This window comes from Cricetulus griseus, chromosome 6, assembly GCF_003668045.3.
Source record: "Cricetulus griseus strain 17A/GY chromosome 6, alternate assembly CriGri-PICRH-1.0, whole genome shotgun sequence".
Classification (NCBI taxonomy): Eukaryota; Metazoa; Chordata; class Mammalia; order Rodentia; family Cricetidae; genus Cricetulus; species Cricetulus griseus.
Window position 1 is genome coordinate 71,465,641 of NC_048599.1, and position 19,818 is coordinate 71,485,458.

Genomic DNA, 19,818 nt, shown 5'->3' on the forward strand with positions numbered 1-19,818 from the left:
GAGTTAAAGGTGTCCTTCATAAGGGTTCTGGGGCATGAACCTGGGTCCTCTGCAGGAGTGGCACATGCTCTTAAATGCTAAGCCATATTTCCAGTCCCAAGCCATATATTTGAAAGTAGTTTCACTGGAATTCTCCCACATAGGGGATAATGCTCCTAGAAACCCTGGACAGTCAAACAGCCGAGTCACAGGTGTAGGGTGTTTCTCCCTCCAATTTGTTGGCCAGGGGTTGCCAGAGACCCTCAAACAACAGAGGCTCTCACAATCACACTTGGTTGCCCAACAGAACTTGAGGGTAAAACTCTAATACTAAAGAGAGCAACACATTTGTTAGTCCAAAAATCAAGAAGGTACTGAACTAATCTTATTTTAAAGTGTAAAGAAACAAACTCTGAGTATGGAGTCAATGAGTTATGAAAAATTAATTTATACTTTGAAAAACAATGATTTTTAAAATTAAATAAAATTCCAGGGCAACCATTGAGTTAAATTAAGCTAAAATTTCAATTTCAAAGCAGAAAGCATTATCATTTGTGCAGATACAGAATCTCTCTCTAAAACAGTTTATTTTACATGAATCTAACAACTTTTCTTAGGAATAAATGGTGTGTCCTATCCAGTCCTTACCTTAGAATAAATACAGCCATCTGTTCCAAATATCCATTTCTGAGACTCATCTTCTTCATGTCTGCAAATGAAAATAGAATTTATAGACTGTTGCTTTTGCTCCACACACCTGAACAAGGGAGAGCTCTTGGTCTCCAGACTGATACCTGGGAAACCAGCATGGGACTGATCCAGATGCCCTGAATGTGGGTGTCAGTGAGAAGACTTTGGAAATCTATGGGGCCCTTTGTAGTGGATCAGTACTTATCCCTATCATAGGAATGGACTTTGGGAGCCCATCCCACATGGAGGGATACTCCCTGAGCCTAGACACAAGGGGGTTGGCCTAGGCCCTATCCCAAAGAATATGACAGACTTTGAAGACCCCCTATGGAAGGTCTCACCCTCCCTGGGAGCAGAAAGGATATGGGATAGGTAGGGTGTTAGTTGAGGGGGTCAGGGACGGAGGGGAGAGAGAGGGACCTGAGATTGACATGTAAAATATTCTTCTTTCTAATTAAAATTAAAAAAAGAAATACTTTTGGGTTTTAAATGAAATGGTCGCTTTTTCATATAATCTGGCAAGAGAACTGCTTGCTTCACTCTACTGCTGCAGCACTGTGGTACCCAGCACTGGGGTGTGTGTGGTTGAAATATGTGTATTTCCAACAGCAACATGGACAATAGGAGTTTTAGAGATTAAATATAGTCAGCAAAGTATTATAGAGGCCGGCACTATGACCCATGTCTATAATTCCTGGGGCAGGAATATTGCTTGCATAAGAACTAAATTAAAAGGAAACAAGGAAGGAAGGAAAGGAGGGAGGAAGAGAAGGAGGGAGGGAGGGAGGGAGGGAGGAAGGAAGGAAGGAAGGAAGGAAGGAAGGAAGGAAGGAAGGAAGGAAGGAAGGAAGAGTGAGAGGTGAGAGGTCCTGCTGGTTGGAGATTGCAGTCTACCACAACCTGGAAGCTCTCTCTGAGCTCAGCAACATGGACAACTCCCTGCCTTTGGTGGAAGGCACCCTACTCTCTACCTGACTTTAATTGGAGACTGTCTCTAGGCTCAGTTGCTGTACTTATCTCTAGTATGACCCTGGACCCAGTTCCCTGCAGAAGCTTTCCCCCCTGCTGCCCAGATGGTAATTAGACAGTGTGCTAGAAACATTACTATGGGACTGTGCTTCCATACATAATAACCAAGACTTGTACTAGGAGCCTTATGACAGGAGTGTGCTGTTTACTGCAAATTAGGTGATTCCCCAGCAACCATTCCCAAATATATTCGCTATACTCTGGAATAAAGTTGAGCTGATTCACTGAAGTTATCTCACAGCCAACTATCTCTGTCATGCTCACAGGATCACAAAGCTCTCTGTTCTGGCTTCTGCCCCTTGTCCTAATGGACTGGTGGCAAACAGGCAGAGAGGAAAAGGGGGACCCTCACAGAAGGAAATGAAGGAGGGAGGGAGGGAGAGAGAGAAGGAAGAAGGAGAATCAAAAATGTAGAAATTTCTACACCTCCCCACAAAATGGTCCTTCCTTCGAGGAAAGGAGAACAGCTTAGCTGTGCTTGAGGATGACGATGATGGGGTAGAAAGCAATATCATGAAAAGAACAGGAACCTCAGGCAGCTCTTCTGAGATGGTTTCAGAATTTTGTTAAGGCACATCATGTAGTCTGAACTAAATCTGAACAAGAAAAAACCTGAAGTGTAATGAAGCTAATCGTGCCTAATTAACTAATCATGTATTCATTAATATCAGGAAACTTTACAACCGCACGACAAAATGAATTCAATTAAGTGTAACAGGATGTTAAACAGGACTTTTCCTACTGCCTCTGAGTTTTGACAGAGCCATCAAAGGTTGATAATATAAAGCATCTGGATTTTTACTGTGTTCTTAAGTTCATTCTCAAGCAAAATCAGTTTAGTGCATGAGTCCTCCTCACACAGAGAGCAGAAGGCTAGACTGCAATGAGTGCTTGTTAGCAATGTGTATTTCCAGGCCCTGTTCTCAGAGGCTTGATGCTGAAGGTCCTGAATCTGAATCCCAGAATGCTGCATCCACATGGACTTCATGCCATTGTAATGCAAAGAATTCAGGGAAATCTAGACGAATGTGGTCTCTTGTTATGATAAATCTTTCTGTCAGAAGCCGCCTGAGCTCCACCACCACGTGTGAGCTTTACACCAGCCACCATCCTGAGTTAGGGCCCAAATGAATACACAGAAACTTGTATTAGGTTCAAAATTGCTTGGCCAATAACTAGGATTTCTCATCTATTAGCTCAGTCTTAACTATCATAAACCTATGTATTTTATAAGACTTATCTTATTGGACGCCTTATTGGCATCCTTCCTTGCTGTTGGATCACATTGTGCCGCTGGAGCAGGAGTGGAGGGGAAAAGAGGGATGCTTCCTGTTTCTATGGATGACATTCTTATATCAGATTGCAATAAAGAAACTTTGGAACGTATGTTTGAAATGTTGAAGGAAGTTCTGCCTCGTTGGGGATTACAGATTGCCCCAGAAAAGATAAAAAGAGGAGATTCTATTAACTATTTAGGTTACAAGATAGGCTTACAAAGAATCAGTCCTCAAAAGGTACAAATTAGGAGAGATCGTTATCAAACTCTTAATTCTCTTCAGAAATTATTAGGGGAAATTTCTCAATTACAGACAATTATTGGTGTAGAAGGACATGACTTAAAGCATTTAAAAATGGCCCTTAAAGGTGATAAGGACCTAAACAGTCCTAGAATATTATCTGCTGAGGCAGAAAAAGAGTTACAATGGGTAGAAAGCAGAATATTGGATGCACATGTAGATCGGATAAACCTTAATTTAGACTGTATTCTGGTTATCTTGCCATCCAGAGAATACCCTTCAGGAATACTGATGCAGAGAGAAGACACTATATTGGAATGCATATTCCTGCCACATAAGCAGAACAAAAAGTTAAAGACATATATAGAAAAGATTTCTGATTTGATTTTAAAGGGAAAATTAAGACTTCATCAACTGACTGGAAAAGATCCAGCAGTAATTATAGTACCTTTAACTAATGAGGAAATTTCCTCCTTGTGGAAGGATAATGAATATTGGCAAATAGCTCTTACTGACTTTTTGGGAACAATTAGCAACAACTATCCCGAAACTGACAGAATTAAATTCATAAAAAACACAGTCTGGATTCTTTTACATATTGTAAGACAAACTCCCATTTCTGGAGTTCTTACCTTCTACACTGATGCCAACAAATCAGGTAAGACAGATTATAAATCAGGTGAGGTAAGTAAAGTAGTTCAAAGTCCATATACATCTGTACAGAAGGCAGAATTATATGCAATTCTCATGGTACTTATGGATTATACAGAACCTCTTAATATAGTTACTGATTCCCAATATGCAGAGAGAGCCGTGTTACACATTGAGACTGCAGAATTTCTTCCTGATAATACAGAATTAACCTCATTGTTTTTACAATTACAGGAAACTATCAGAAACAGAAGTAATCCTATATACATTACACATATCAGATCCCATACAGGTCTACTAGGCCCACTGGCTCAAGGCAATGATGAGATTGATCGTTTATTAATTGGAAGTGTGCTAAAAGCCTCTGAATTTCATAAGAAATATCATGCAAATAGCAAAGTTTTGAAAAAGGACTTCTCTATCACTTGGCAACAAGCCAAAGAGATAGTGAGAAACTGTCCTACTTGTTCCTTTTATAATCAAACTCCATTGCCAGCAGGTTGTAATTCTAAGGGCATTCAGAGTAATGAGGTTTGGCAGATGGATGTCTTTCACTTTGCAGAGTTTGGAAATGTAAAATATGTACATCATACTATAGACACATTCTCAGGGTTCCAATGGGCTACTGCTCTTAACTCTGAAAAGGCTGATTCTGTTATTAAACACCTGCTAGAGTGATGGCAGTTATGGGTATACCTATACAAATAAAAGTGACAATGCTCCAGCATATGTCTCCACAAAATTGGAACAATTTTTCAAATATTATAACATAAAGCATGTCACCGGTATACCACACAATCCTACAGGACAAGCAGTGGTTGAGAGATCTAATAGAACACTTAAGGAGATGCCTAACAAACAAGCTTGGAAGACTAAACTCCCCAAACATAGGTTGCATAATGCTTTATTAACATTAAACTTTCTTAATGCCAATGAGAAAGGACAAACAGCTACAGAAAGACACTGGACTATGGAGAAAACTGCTGAACTGAATCAGCCGGTATACTTCAAAGATGTACTAACCTCTGTATGGAAACCAGGACATGTGTTACATTGGGGTAGGGGTTTTGAATTGGTTTCCACAAGGGAAGAAAAACTTTGGATACCATCGAAGTTGATCAAGATTCTAGTGGAAAATGGAAAAACCACTCAAGAGGAGAAATGACAGGTATTCTACTAAGGTATATCTTATAAACTAAATAGAAACCTCCCAAAGAAAAGGGAAGTGTTTTGCTTTTATCTTCACAGGAAAACTCATCTCCAGAAGGCAAAGAACACTGCCTGAGTAGATACTTAAGAAGAAAAGGTAGCTATAACCATCAAACAAAAGGAACATGCTATATCGTAAACTTTACAGCTGTCTCTCAGAGAACTTTCTCTTTATTTCCTAGTCCCTATTCAGTTAAACCAATGCTGGATTTAGAGGTGGATTTGGCTTTCCTCCCCTAAAACCAAGCACAGTATTTAACTAAACTTTAGTGTTTCTGTATTGTATCAAGAAGCCAATTTATGTAATACAAAATAAAAGAAGAATTTGGGGACTGCCTTTGTCTTTTCTTGGATCTTTCTCTCAAGGTGTACACCCTCTCATAATTGTTATGCTTTCATAGTTGCATTCCCCAGCATACACAAGCAAACATTTCTCTGCTAACTGTTTATGTTTGAGTCCCACACAGCCAATGAAGACCTGCCTGACAGCAATTCCTGGACACCCTGGAAAGAAAATGGGCCACGCCTCCTCGACTGCACTGGATCCAACTTGCTCCATTTCAACTGCACTCCAGCCAGAGGTTCAGGTACTGACTTCAATCAAGTTGAGGATTTCAATCGAGGTCTTCAATCAAGCGAATCCCATCTAACATGAACTGGATACAATCCATTCAAGACTTTTACTATACTAACATTTTCTTCCTACAGGACCCCACAAGGATATCATCATCCCATTTCAGCAAGAAGTAACTTGGAGGATGCTACACCCCCTTTCCCCATTGTTGTCACTTAGGATAGTGTATATACCTAGTTAGGGATAGCTTCCTATTGTTTATGGTTGGAATTGGAAGGATGTGTTCAGGCTTGGACACCTCTTTCAGATGACTTTAGGGTTTAGTTAAAATAGATAGGATGTGACATAAGCAGATTGTTGTATCTTCTTATATTTCACTTTTATGATTGTTAATTTTGGATACTTTACACTGTTAAGTTTTAAACCCCTTTTATACTAAAAGGGGAATTGTAGGGGAACTTGTAGCCACACCTTCTTAGGGGCTGGCTACAGGTCTGCCTGACCACGCCTGTGAGGGCGTGGTCATGGTGGCATAGAGTTTGAGTTGGCTAGGTTTCGCTTTCAGTTTTTTTCCCCTTTTGGCTTGCATACAGACTGCTGCCACGCCGGCTGGGTAGGTCTCTCTGTAAGTAAGGCTTTTCCCTATTAAATACCCTTATATTTCTACTTGGCTCCATATTGGTAATTTTCCACTTTAGTCTCTGGATCAGACTTTGGAAACACTGAACTGGAATGATGTCAGAAGTGAGGAAGGAAGACATGTTATTTATCACTGTGAAATAATAAGAAATCCATTGCTTTTGCTTCATGCCTTGAATGCAGAATTCCTTAAACGTCTTGGAACCTCCTGGGTTTCAGAGCAGCTTTGGTTCTAATGATTCAGGGCTTGCTGGGTTTCCAGCATGACAGTTGGTCATGATGGAGGCTTAGAATTTTCTCTTTACCCCCAACTTCTGGGAAAAGAAGGAAAATACTGGAAATTATGTTACCAATCAATCATATCTCCATTCAAAACTGCACTTTTTGTGGGTTGTGAGCATGTGCCTGGAGGTTTTTCTGTAGGGCTCCACAAAGTAGGAGCTCCTGGACCCAGGACCCTTCTAGCCATTGTTCTGTGTGCCTATGAGCACCTGCTGCCTTTGTGTTTCCTTTATCTAAAAGAAAAAAACCCTTTAAGTGCTTCTATTAGATCTGGAAGCCAATTTCATGGTTACTGGATCTGTACTCCTGACCTCTGAAGTTGGTACTGGGGCCTTACCCTGCGGAAGCCAACATTAACTACAACAACGCCAGGTCAGTGTGCAAACTGAACTGCATGACTGCACAACCAGCTGATGTCTGTGGAATATTGGGAAACTGACTGGGTAAAAAGAATCCCCCCATATCAGAATGGATGTTTATACAGTAAAGAAATTGTTTACTTTCCTATACAAAGACATAAAGGCAGAATGGGGTGGTAACCACAGCCAGAGTGGTGGTCAGAGAGACTGAACACAAGGAACGTGACCCTATTAAAGAGAATGACTTATTTTCCTTTCTTAGTTACTGAGGTGCTGGGGGCTGAGCTAGGGATCTTCATTCATGCTAAACAAGTGTTCTACCAGACTAAGCTGCATCCCAGCCCTACAAAATGAAATTAAATGGGTAAGATGGAGCACAGATATGAGAAAACATAAAGCATTTTAACTCTTACATAAAAATGGTAGTGAACTAATTTTCAAGGCGAATTCTCCCTGAACAAGAAATCCAGTTTCAAGCATTAAGCCAACTTAACTGTTGCTTAGCTTAGCCTCCGGTGGCTAATGGAGGCTGGGAGGCACTGTTGTTCTGGGTGATGGAGGCTGAGGGGCCCTGTTGTTCTAGAGTTCCTTGTATAATAATTCATAGAGGTTAGTAAAGCAAATAAGAAGCTGTCTTACTTGAGGCTTATTTATTAGGGCCAAAACTAAAATTATCACTTTGATAACAATAGTACATCCTATAGACAGTACACAGAGAGAAAATGTGACAAGAACTGAAGAGAAGCTACCCTCCCCTCACCTTCCTTTGTAGACAATAAAGTGAGATGCAGAAAGGTAACATAGGCTGGCCAGAATGACAGCAAGGAAGTGTGCAATGGTCCTAGACTTCAGTGCCTGACCTCCAGCACAGAGCTGTCTCAGATCAATTAGAAGCCTGTAATACTAGTCATTCACATTGTAGCATTATTGCTTATAATCTGGATATAATCTCAGTGACCTAACACACATCAGTACATGTACAAATATTTTAATAAAATTATGTTAAAATGCTCACCAAATAGTTTCATGCTGGAAGTTTTTCTCCAATACTGACAATGCTCATATTTTAACAACTAAATATGAAAAATTTTTAAAAAATCAATATTGTTGGTTAAAGGTTATCAATTTAGAAGTTAGAATTTTTTCTTTATTTTTATTTTAAACTTATTTTTAGAAAACAAACTTTGCAAATAAGAAAATCACACACAGAAACTAACCAGACCACAAAATTGTATGATTCACTGAATGCCTATACTGTTAAATTAACCATTTTACTTTTATTTATTTGTTTATTTATATTTGGTCTTTTGAGACAAGGTTTCTGTGTGTAGCTCTGGCTGTTCTGTAACTTGCTCTGTAGACCAAACTGGCCTGGAACTCAGAGACTGACCTGCCTCTGCCTCCCAAGTGATGGGATTAAAGGTGTGGGCCACCACCTCCTGACTAGAATAACCATTTCAAAAAGGTATATATGCACACACTTATATTGTATGTGTTTTTAAGTAAGATTATAAGATGATATACCTCCCTATGGCTGTTTTCAAACATCTTTAAACTGTTTATCTCTCCGTCCTCCTTCTCCCTCTGTATTACCCACCCCACTTCCCCCAATTAGAGCTATAGGCAATCAATGGCTGCTGAGAGAGGAAGAATCAGTTTTTTTCAGGGATGAGTTCCCTGGGAAGTTATCCAACCCCAAGTGGTCAGTACTAATCATGTGTACATATGAGCAACCCTAAGTAGACTCTGTAGGTTGTATGTGTATGGGTATATGTATGTATGTGTGTACAGATATATGCATGTATATGTGTGGATGTATGTATGTATGTATGTATGTATAGATATATGCATGTATGTGTCTGTGTATATATACATGTGTATATATGTCTGTATGTATGTGTATATGTGTATGTATGTGTGTATGGATATGTACATGCATTTGTGTGTGGACATATGTATGTATGTATGTGTTTGTGGATATATGCGTGCATGTATGTATATATATGTGTGTGAATATATGTATGTATGCGTGTACCAACAATAGTTATAGAAGAGTTCATAAATTTGAAAGCAGAGGAGAAGTTGAAGTGGGGGAGAGAGAGGAAATGGTATAAATACAACTCTCATGCATGAATTATTTTTAAAAATAAAACATTTAAATTCAATTTAAAATAGTGGTTGCTGTATTGCTTTGTGGGAATATGCTATACTGCAATCAATTTTAGATCATGTTTATGAGTCAGAGCTAAGTGCAAGTTTATTGCTATAGGCCATCCTTCCTGTTGCATGAATTATTGTGAACATATTTAACATCAATAGAATTTATGAATTTCCAAAGTACTTCATCTGTGATCAATAATTAATATTTCAATGCTAACTATCAAAACCTATACAATTTAAAGTTTTGCCTGGAATAAATTATGGCTTTAATTTTGAATATATATACATATATACATATATATAAATATATCAGGCTGAAAGACTGATATATATGTATATATATACATATATATATGTATATATATGTATCAGTCTTTCAGCCATTTGTACATCTGCTGAAATAGTCTACTTATTAGATAGTAGAGACAAGAAGGCAAGAAAGTAGGCAGCCCATGGCCACAGTTCAGGAGAAAGTTTCACCATTTCCTAATTGACAATAAAGAGGACTATTACCATGCTTCCTTGTCACAAATCCATTTTTCCAGCCACAAATGACTCTGGTGTCTCCCTGTGCTACCTAGAACAAATGCAAAATCCAGACAGAGAACAATGAACAGCAGTTTCCCCTCCAGTGCTAATGTAGTGAAACAATCTAGCAATCCACATGCTATGAAGTCACATATTTTCTATCTATTACTGGCTTTATGACAGTTACTGGTAAGCTTGATGCCACAGTCTATATTTACACAGCTATACTCCTGGCTGTGTTCAGAGATGTCCTTAAGCCAGTGTGTGTTATCCTGTCTTGTTAATATTGGCCATTCATCACTCCAAATACAGCAAGTCTTAAGTAATTTTTTTAAAAGTAGATGCATGCATATAGCTACAACTAAAAGAGTTAATGCCAAAGTAAGGAAAACAATAAAGATTGTTATCATATTGGATAAAGTGTCCTATGAGAGTCTGAAGTCCTCTTTATAGATCCTTTAAACCTGCAAGTGGAGAATGTAGCCTGTTTACTCTGACTCAGAAGACCACAGACCAAAATACACAACCGACACCCTTCATTTCAACATTCCCAATAATCCCTTGACTCTGTGAACAAGGGCTGTGAATTCAAAAGCCTTTAAGACCTAGACAGGTACTAGAAATGCATGGAACAGGAACAGGCTGAAGCTAGTGGGAGGACACCACTTTAGGAAATGACTGAGAATACAGCAAACTGAAGTATCTATGTGTAATCGAGAAGGCTCAGATAGAGCCTGGCTGGTGTAATGAAAAAAATCTAAATCTGATGCCACTGATATTTTCAAGAAAATCTAGAAAGATATTTTAATGTGAAAATATCTTTCTGATATATCCTAAAAAAGGAAGTAGCCTTGATTTTTAGTGGGAGTCTGAAAAGCATCTTTGGCTCCATTAATCTGTAAGGTGTTCCAAATGACTTTTGGAATTAAGCATCTTTTCATGACTTTAAGGTTGTATAGGTTGCTTGGTAATGTCATTGTTGATTTGCCTTTCATCCACTGGTGGTCAGATACACAGAACAGAAAGAGTATATTAAAAGAAAACAATAAGTGCAGGCCTGCTATTGTGAATATGAATAGGATGACTGACAGCAAATGAGACATAGCTGCACTAATGAGGCATGATATGTTTACAATATTCTTTGTGAGTTGTCAGGCTGCTACTCTAAATGCTAGTTCTATTATTTTTAGCTTACAAAAGGCTACATCTTGATTCCTAGCCTTTGTTGAAATCATATTAGACTACATAGCAGCAGAAGAAAAAAATCATCTCTGGAAGTGGTTGTTACATGATATTTATTGTTATTCATAATGGAATGTGAGTTGTGAGCACCTCAAAAATAAGTCATATAAGTACATTAGATGCTTGGACAAAGATGTATTTGAAAGTATATATATCCAGAAATAACATCTTGGGCCTACTGTTATTTTTAAAAAATTAAAAACAACTTGAAGTTTTCTAAATGTTCTGCTATTCTGATTCTACTTTGAAATGGATTGTTCCCTTGCCCCTCACCTAACTTCCAAGCTGAATCAACACAATGACAAATGAGACTCCTTTGTGCAGAAGAAACCACCTTTCTCCCAACTACTCCTCTCTCATCCCACTTTCCCTCCTGCTTGTTCTTCATTCTCTTCTAGATGATGAAATCACCTCTTGTAAATAGACATTTTCAAAGTTAAACTTATGCATTTTACTTCAGTGACAGAATCTCATATATCATGGACCAGTGGTTCTCAACCTATAAGTTGTGATCCCTTTAGGAGTTGAATGACCCTTTCACAGGGGTAGCATATCAGATATCCTGCATATCAGATGTTTACATTATGGTTCATAATAGTAGCAGAATTACAGTTATGAAACAGCACAGAAATAATCTTATGGGGGCCACCACAACATGAGGAACTGTGTTACAGGCCACAGCATTAGGAAGGTTGAGAACCACTGAGCCAGCCTGACCTCAAATTCAACTCAACTCTATTCTGGAGGACTTTGAATTTCTGATCCTCTGCCTCCACCTCCCCAAACTTGCTGCATGTTTTAAACTGACATCTATCTCTGCTTTCAGGACATTGAATTTCACCACCACTGTCTTACTATCCTGACCACAATAGATAGGAGATCTGGATAGGCTCAGGTCAGACCACTGAACAGATGATGCTCTGCTGTCAGCATCCACTGTGGCCAAGGAGAACCCTGGGCATTGTGAGCAAGACAAGCAAACAGGACACTCCCAAGCACCTGCTGTTTGAACTATGGATGCCAGTCAGATCTCTCTCTCTCTCTCTCTCTCTCTCTCTCTCTCTCTCTCTCTCTCTCTCTCTCTCCTCTCTCTCTCTCCTCTCTCTCTCCTCTCCTGTGTGTGTGTGTGCGTCTATGTCTCTATCCTCTCTCTTTCTCCTTCTTTTCTCTCTCCCTCTGTCTTCTCTCTCTTCTTTCTTTCCCCTTTCTTTCTCCTTCTCTCTTCAACATAACAATAACTCAGTTATCTCTACTTATTTTCAATTTTTGTTTATTTTTTAGTTTATGTTTTAGTCTTTTAAAGAGGCTTTATTTGGAGCTTCAAGCAGCTTTATTTATTCTATTTATCATAGGTCAGTTGTACAATTGGCAGGTATATATTTAAAGAATAAAACATGAAACTTTGAAATATGTATATACTTTGAAAGCAGCATCTAAGTCATAATAACAAACATTTCTGTATTGCTCAACCCCCTCCACAGAAATCACTCTTAAAGCTTTCTGGTGCATCTTTGAAACTTTTTATTACTGTTATTTTTATTATATTTTTTCATGCACCATGGGCATGTAGTGCCCACAGAGGATGGAAGAGAGCATCAGATCCTCTAGAACTGAAGTTATAGACAATTGGGCCATGTGGGTGCTGGGAATTGAATCCAGATCTTCTGGGAAAGCAATCATCTCTTCAGCCCCTGTGAGTCTTTTAAAATTTTACTCTCTGGTCTCTTCACTTTCTCATCTCTAGTCAGCATGTGACCTGCATTTTGCCATTTTAGATTCTTGAGAATTTATTTCAATTGCATGTGAATGAAGTCAAGTAGTATGGACATTTTGTTTTTACTTTCTGTTAGCAAAATTCCTTTAAGATTCTACTCCTAGTGTTGCATTACCAAGAAATGATTCCCTTTTATTGACAGACATCACTGTTTGGAAATGATAATTTGCTTATTTTCCCTGTGTCGATGGACCTTTAGGTTATTTCTAGCTTTGCCATCTTTTGGAGCAAAACTGTTGTCAACATCCATGTACAAGGCTTTGTAGGAACACATACTTTTCATTTTCTTTGGATAAATTCCTCAGAGTAGGATAGCCAGGCCATGGAACAGAAAAGTGTTTGCATTCTGTAAAAGTTTAAACTAGCTCACAATTTAGCCAAGAGTAAATAGAGCTAAGAGTAATGAGAGCTGTACTTGTTAATATTCTAACTCAGTCTTATGAATATCAGACATGCTACTAGAGTCACAATAGCACTTCATTGTGGGCCAATCTTTGTGTTTTATTTTCATTAAGTTCAATATATTTGCTAATTGACATTTAATACCTCATTTGATGCATGGGGTATTTAGAAATGCATTACTTCATGTCTAAGTATTTGGAGGTATCACAGAAAACTTTCTCCATTTGAGTTCTTTTTTCATCTTTCAATGTTTGCTGGGGATTGAATCTATACACTCTACCACAGAGCAAAATGCTGGCCCTTCTACTACTGATTTATAATTTAACTCTATATGGTCAAAGAATATATTTTATCTTATTTGAAATCTTGAAGTTGTTGAAGTTGTTGAGATTTGTTTTTTGTTGTTGTTGTTTTTTGGTAGAATGTAGACTATTCTGATTACTATGCAGTTCCCTTAAAAAGGAATGTCTTCAGGAAACACCACTCTGGATGCAGACAGAGAAATCAATATCCTCTAATCAGGAAACTCTTTTCCTCCTGGGTAATTTTCATACTGCTGAAAGGTGTTGTGCAGGTAACTGGGAGAGAAAAGACATCAATGGTCTTACCTAACACTGGATCTTAAATGCTACAAATATGACCTACCAGGAAAGATGTACCCACTGCTGTACTAGTGGCAAGACTGTATGGGTAATCAACCACGAAAGGTCTGCTCTACTAGAGGAAATTCATGCCTTGTGATGTAAACATGGTCAAAAACCCTGGCTATAGGTTATAGGTGAAAGGCAAAAGTTCTTTAATGATGCTTTGCTAAGAAATCATGTTGTCAAACTGCTTTCTAAATATCTGTGGTTTTGCCCATATATTTGTGCAGTTCTCAACTTTGGGGAGAGATGACTCTTCTTGTAATGGGTAGTGGTTAATGCAGAGATCCATAAGTGTTCAAAGTGCTAAGAATAAGTAACTGTGTATGTTCAGCCACAGCTGGGACATCTCTATAAACATATACCTGCTAGTGCTCAAGGAATGTGGTAGAAGAGGCAGCAGAAAGAACTTAAAAGTCGGAGGGCAGGGCAGAGTACTCTGAAAGGATGTCCTCTGGATATAACATGACTGTTACAAACATGAACTCATAGTATCTGTGGATACTTACATAAGACCTGCACAAGACCAAGCTGGTTACAAATCTCAGCATGGAGATCCCACCCCTACTTAAAGAGAAGTTGACAGTCAATGGTAACTACATGAGAGTCACTTTTCTTTGAGGGGTGACCACTAGCAGATTGTCCATGTCCTAGTTAACCTACAGACATGTATATATAGACAGCACTGACTGGGCTAAGTGGGTTATTAAAAAACTAGGACAAGCTAGAAGGGAAATACATTGGGGAAGAGGACCAAGTGGAATTCGAGGGAAGGAGTGGGGGGAAAGGTATGACTAAGATGCATTGTATACAACTATGAATTTTCAAAGAATAAAAAGAGAATATCTTCAAGAAGCTACTAAGATGCCTCAGTCAGTAAAGTGATTCCAATGCAACGATGAGGATTCAAGTTTGATCACTAGCACCAACATAAAAAGTCAGGCACCATGATGTACACTTGTACTCCCAGCACTGGGAGTGCAGAGATGGCATTTAAATGGATAAATCAAGCCTAATTGCAGTAATAGGCATAACTGTAAAATCTAAGTGAGAAAAGTGATTTGCTTAAGAAGACACAATTACAGAAACTTCAAGATAAGAATGTATTTTTAAAAACATTTATGTCTCTTTCTCCTGCATGCCTTTTTTTCCTCCTTAGCGTCAAAGGTGTTCTGTTACTATACTAGACACTCGCCATCAATTGTTTGATTTGACTGTTTCCTATTACACAGTGTAGTGTCATGACTAAGAGTCCATTTTTGGATTAGAGACTGACTGCTTGATTTTGTTTTCTGTACAGCCACCTAATAGGTATGACCCTGAACAAGTGATTGGTCTCTCAATCTCATATAATCTCATATAATATAATAATCTCATATAATCATGATAATTACTTTGCGACTAACATGAGGTTTTAAATGTAACCATGCAACTTTGAGAAATCAGAATGGTATCTGGTGCAGAAGTACATGGTTGCTGTGAGAGTGAGCTGTACATCCAGGGTTTACACCTAGAAACTTGACTCTGTAGACTGTACTTTTAATCCCTGTGTGGTACTTTATGTCTGCTAGACAGACTGCTTTTCATGTTATATTTTCCCTTCTGCAACCACATCTGGATCAGCCCCCCTGATCCTTAAGTATTCTGGCTTCATCTCTATGCACATCTTTATTGCACCAAACTATCTAAATCATAGCTCTCTATGTACTAAAAAATTACAACAAGGCTTGTTCTTGTCAATATTAAGTTAAATCAAATGTGATGAGTGCTTTGAAAACAGTACATTTTCATCCCAGTACTCAGGAGGCATAGGCAGGAAGAGCTTTGTGAGTCTGAGGCCAACCTGGTCTACATAGTGAGTTCCAGGACAGCCAGGGCTGGATGATAGAGAGCTCTTGTCTTAAAAGAAAGGAAGGAAGAAGGGAGGGAGGGAGGGAGGGAGGAGGGAGGGAGGGAGGGAGAAATAAAGGAACACAGGAAGGAAGGGTCTTGGAAGAAATACTTCTGGGTGATTAGATGTAAATCAACTTTCTTCCTCAGTGTTTTATTTTTATCTAAAAACTTTTAAACTTTTATTCTTAAAAAATTTCCAACCAAGCTAGGCAGTGGTGGCACACTCCCTTAATCCCAGCACTCAGGAGACAGAGGTAGGCAAATGAATCTCTGTGAGTTAGAGGCCAGCCTGGTCTACAAAGCTACACAGAGAAATCCTGTCTTGAAAAATAAACAAACAAAATTTCCAGCCATATCTTCTGTAAGAAGAGAATATGATAGACAGAGACTACTTCTGGTTTGTTCCAAGTCAGCCATTGTTTCATCTCCATAATTTTACAGTGTTCCATGTTCAAAAAAATGGAGAAAAGGTTAAAAGCACACATATTAATTTAATTTTTCTTATTTGTAATAAAAATTGACATAAAACAATGAATCCTGGATCTGACAGAGTAAAGCTTACAGAGCTTGTTGACTTCATAGATACATTTGAAGTCAACATTTCTCTTTTTAGCATACTCCTAAAACTAAGTAACATAGATATTCAAGAAGATTCTTCTAGATTAAAATAGCAATGTTAACATGAAGTGTAAATGCCTCATCTATCCAAGCCGCAAAGCATCTCAATATGCCTGCTCAGAATCTGCAAAGTCAGAGTTTGTTGTTTGAGCTAGATCACTCATAAGCATTACCTTTTCCGTAGCAGTAATTTATATCCTTCTAGTGATGTTCCCTGGGTGGTCTCAACTCTGACTGGATGGCCAATAGCCAGGCATCCCTGAGTTATCGCTCTGTTCAAGATCATCCCAGTCTTCCAATGAAAGGGAAGGGAGAAAAAGGTCTAAATAAGTTAACAGAACCAGAAAATTCAACAATGTGTCACAAGTAGTGAGGTCATTATGCCTGGATAAGCCTGGATATTAACAGTGGCTCAAAGTGAAATACTACCCACAACTTAGCAGTCAGTGAGCCCTGCTCAGAAGCAGTGAGCCTCTGTCCTACAAGGGTGGCATTTTACAGCTGAGCGCAAAATAAAACAGACCTTGATATCTTCATTTGTCCTTTTTTTCTGTGCATATTTCACAGTGTAGTGGCTTGAGGTCCATCACGTGTCACTTCCTAGAGTTATAACTACAGAGCTTACTTGAAATCTGTATGCACAGACAAACACGTGCAGTGAACTGAGAAGATTGAAACAAATCCTCAACCTTCATATCAATTTAAAGTTTTACTCTGGGTCTTAATAGCACCGGTTAAAACTGTACAGTGGTAGTGGTCCATGACCTCTTTGTCTTAAATGCGAGCATTCTCTGTCAAGGAAATTAATTGAGAATATTGTGTAAGTGGCTATTCAATAATAATTTTCCTACTTAGCTCATTTTAAATGAGTCGCAGCCACAGAGAGATTTATACATACCCACTAGGGATTTATGGCATGCAAAATTCTGTATTATATCACAGAAGGGATTTATTGTTAAAGGGGGGAAAGGAAAGTTACCATGTACATTGATTTTTTTTGTTGTTGCCTTTATAGCATATAACTTTTGCTTTTCAGGTTTTTTGTTGTGTAAAAGGGAAATACATGGTGACCTAGGAAACATATCTAAACAGTTTGGATGGTGGTAAGTACTTGCAAACCTTGCATGTGTAAATATGTCTGTATGTACAGAAAAGGGAAAGGCTTACAGAGAGGAAGAAAGACATTGGTGAGCATTCTTTATATCAGATGTTATGCTCCAACACCAGATATCTAATTTCTACTGTGCTGTAACTTTGCAAGGAAGGCATGACTAACTCCATTTTATAGTTAAAGAAACAATGTCTCATGGTACCCAAATAACTTCCTCTGGGCCACACAAGGAATGCCAGGAAAACTGCACTCTTTGAGAGAACATTTCAATTACTTTAAGGAAATGTTAGAAAAGACAAGTTGTATAGTATAGTGAGATTCTAGAAATAAATACCATGAAATTACAGAAGATGAGATTTAGAAAAGGGCCTTCCATAGTGTCTAATCCATTTCATTTAGGATAAGAAGTTCTAACTTCTTATGTAGATGCCATGTATGATTAGTCTGCAGTCACCCAACTATTCAGTAGTAGCATAGGAGTAAGACACTCCTAGCATGTTCACAGACCGATCAGATATAAAGCATGGTCTTGTAATACAGAAAAAAAAAGCTAAATTAAGTCAGACAGACCAACAATCCTCCCCTTGTTGGTACTAACCTTGGTTTCTTAAACTGTGTAAATGCTATGATTTTGATGTGAAATGTCCTTCAAAGGGCTCATGTGAAAGGCCTGATCCCCACTTGTGGATCCAATCACTGAAGGGTGACTGGATCAAAAGATTCGGATCTAATCCATGGAGAAATCCATTTGTGTATCAATAGTTTAATGTGACATTGGGAGACACAACCTGGGTGGAGAAGCCATTCCCCAAGAATTGCCTTTGAAGGGTGTGTGTTGTGCCTGGTCCCTTCTTGTCTCTCTGTTTCATGACTGCAATGGGGTCAGCAGTTGTCTTTCTTCCATGCCCTTTCACCACAATACTCTGCCTTGTCTTAGGCTATATGGGGCCAGCTGACCACAGACTGGAACCTGTAAAGCCAGGAACTAACATAAAATCCTCCCCCACTTGCTGCTTTCTTGGGTCTATTCTAACACTAACAGGAATAAAAAGCTAATAGTGAAAACAAGGTAAAAGGAACTAATGGTTAATAGAGTCATAAGGTTGGATATAGACATTAGGTACATCTCATCCAACACAGTTCTACTTTACTATCTGAAATGAGCATTATCTCTTAGTACCTTAGAATCTTAATTTCTCTGAGCTTGCTTTTTGTCTATCAGAGAATCATAGAAAAACCAAGGGTAATTCAGAGTTTTATGTGAGAAATGGTTTCAATGTCCTTCCCCACCACAACAGATAAGTGTCACCAAATTTAACTGGATGGCTTCACATGACCCGAAATGTTTAGACAGCAGTAGAGCATCCTGATGTGAATGATGGCAAAGGAAAATAAAAGGACAAACACAAGATGTGCCATCTTTTCCCAGATAAAGTTTGTATTTGCAAGTTGTATTTTAAAAGTAAGAGGGTAGGAGGCAATTATATTTCCTCATATATGTCAGAACTAATTATAAATTAATAAAGAAAAATTAAGATTTTCTACACAGACATATAAACTATTCACCTTTTATACTGAAAATCTTTTAAAATTGTCCTTGATAACACTGTATAAAAAGTCATAATAAGGTGTTGATCTATTAGGCCCAATGATGATGAGCTGGTAAAGATCAATAATGAAGACTAAGATACCTGTCTCAGAAAAAGATCAGTCTGTAGGGTTCATATAAGCTCCGTGTTTGGTTTAATGTCTAAAAGTAAACTGAATGCCTGTTGGCAATCAACATAAATCTTTTGCATTAGACAATACCAAGAGTAGAAAATATGTTCTTAATAGTCCACAATTTAACATGCTTCCACTTGTATGCTTATATGCAAGAGGGCCCAGGTTCTGGAGCAGCACAACATGGCAGCAAAGAAGGAGCAATCATTTGGGTAGAGCAGATGCTCCTAGGTACCTTGGTGATCAGCCACATGCTGGCTGCAGGCCAGGACACCGTCTGATTCCCGCTGTTCACTTCCCTCCTTGAGAAGCTGTGCTTTCTGATGGAAACAGAGGCATAAAGAACAATATCGGGATCCACCTGCATCACAAGAAGAAGGATACCCTTTTAATTCCTGATCTAAAAAAATGAACATTCTTCAGCACACTTACTCAAAATGAATGAATCATGTCAGAACACGGGGTTTTCTGATTGAGAGGCTGTCTTCAGAAACCAGTACTCAGTCAGTACTGATGTGCAAAGACCCTGTCTGTGTAGCATGAGATATTATAAAACATTTCTCATACCTTAAAAAAATTGTACAGTAAAGATTCTCTCATCAGAGAGTGGGAGAAAGAAAGATTTTTTCATGTTAAACACTATGCAAACAATCAAATTGTGCTAGAGGCATCTAAAATAATGGGCTTATTTTTGTTACAAAAATAAAAATGAGGTATCTTGAAACAGTAACATGCTACAGCTCTTAAAGAGTGGAATGGATCTGATATGGACAATAAAGAGCAAAATGTTATCAA

At 38.4% G+C, this 19,818-nt stretch overlaps 1 long non-coding RNA gene across 1 annotated transcript; it reads right to left on the reverse strand.

Annotated features, from left to right (window-relative positions):
* Positions 1-626: 626 nt before the first annotated feature.
* LOC118238491 lies at positions 627-19,386 on the reverse strand. The gene is made up of 3 exons (XR_004770599.1): positions 19,259-19,386; positions 16,364-16,482; positions 627-688 (listed from the first exon to the last, which is right to left on the reverse strand). It is a non-coding gene; the product is annotated as an uncharacterized LOC118238491 (long non-coding RNA).
* Positions 19,387-19,818: the final 432 nt, after the last annotated feature.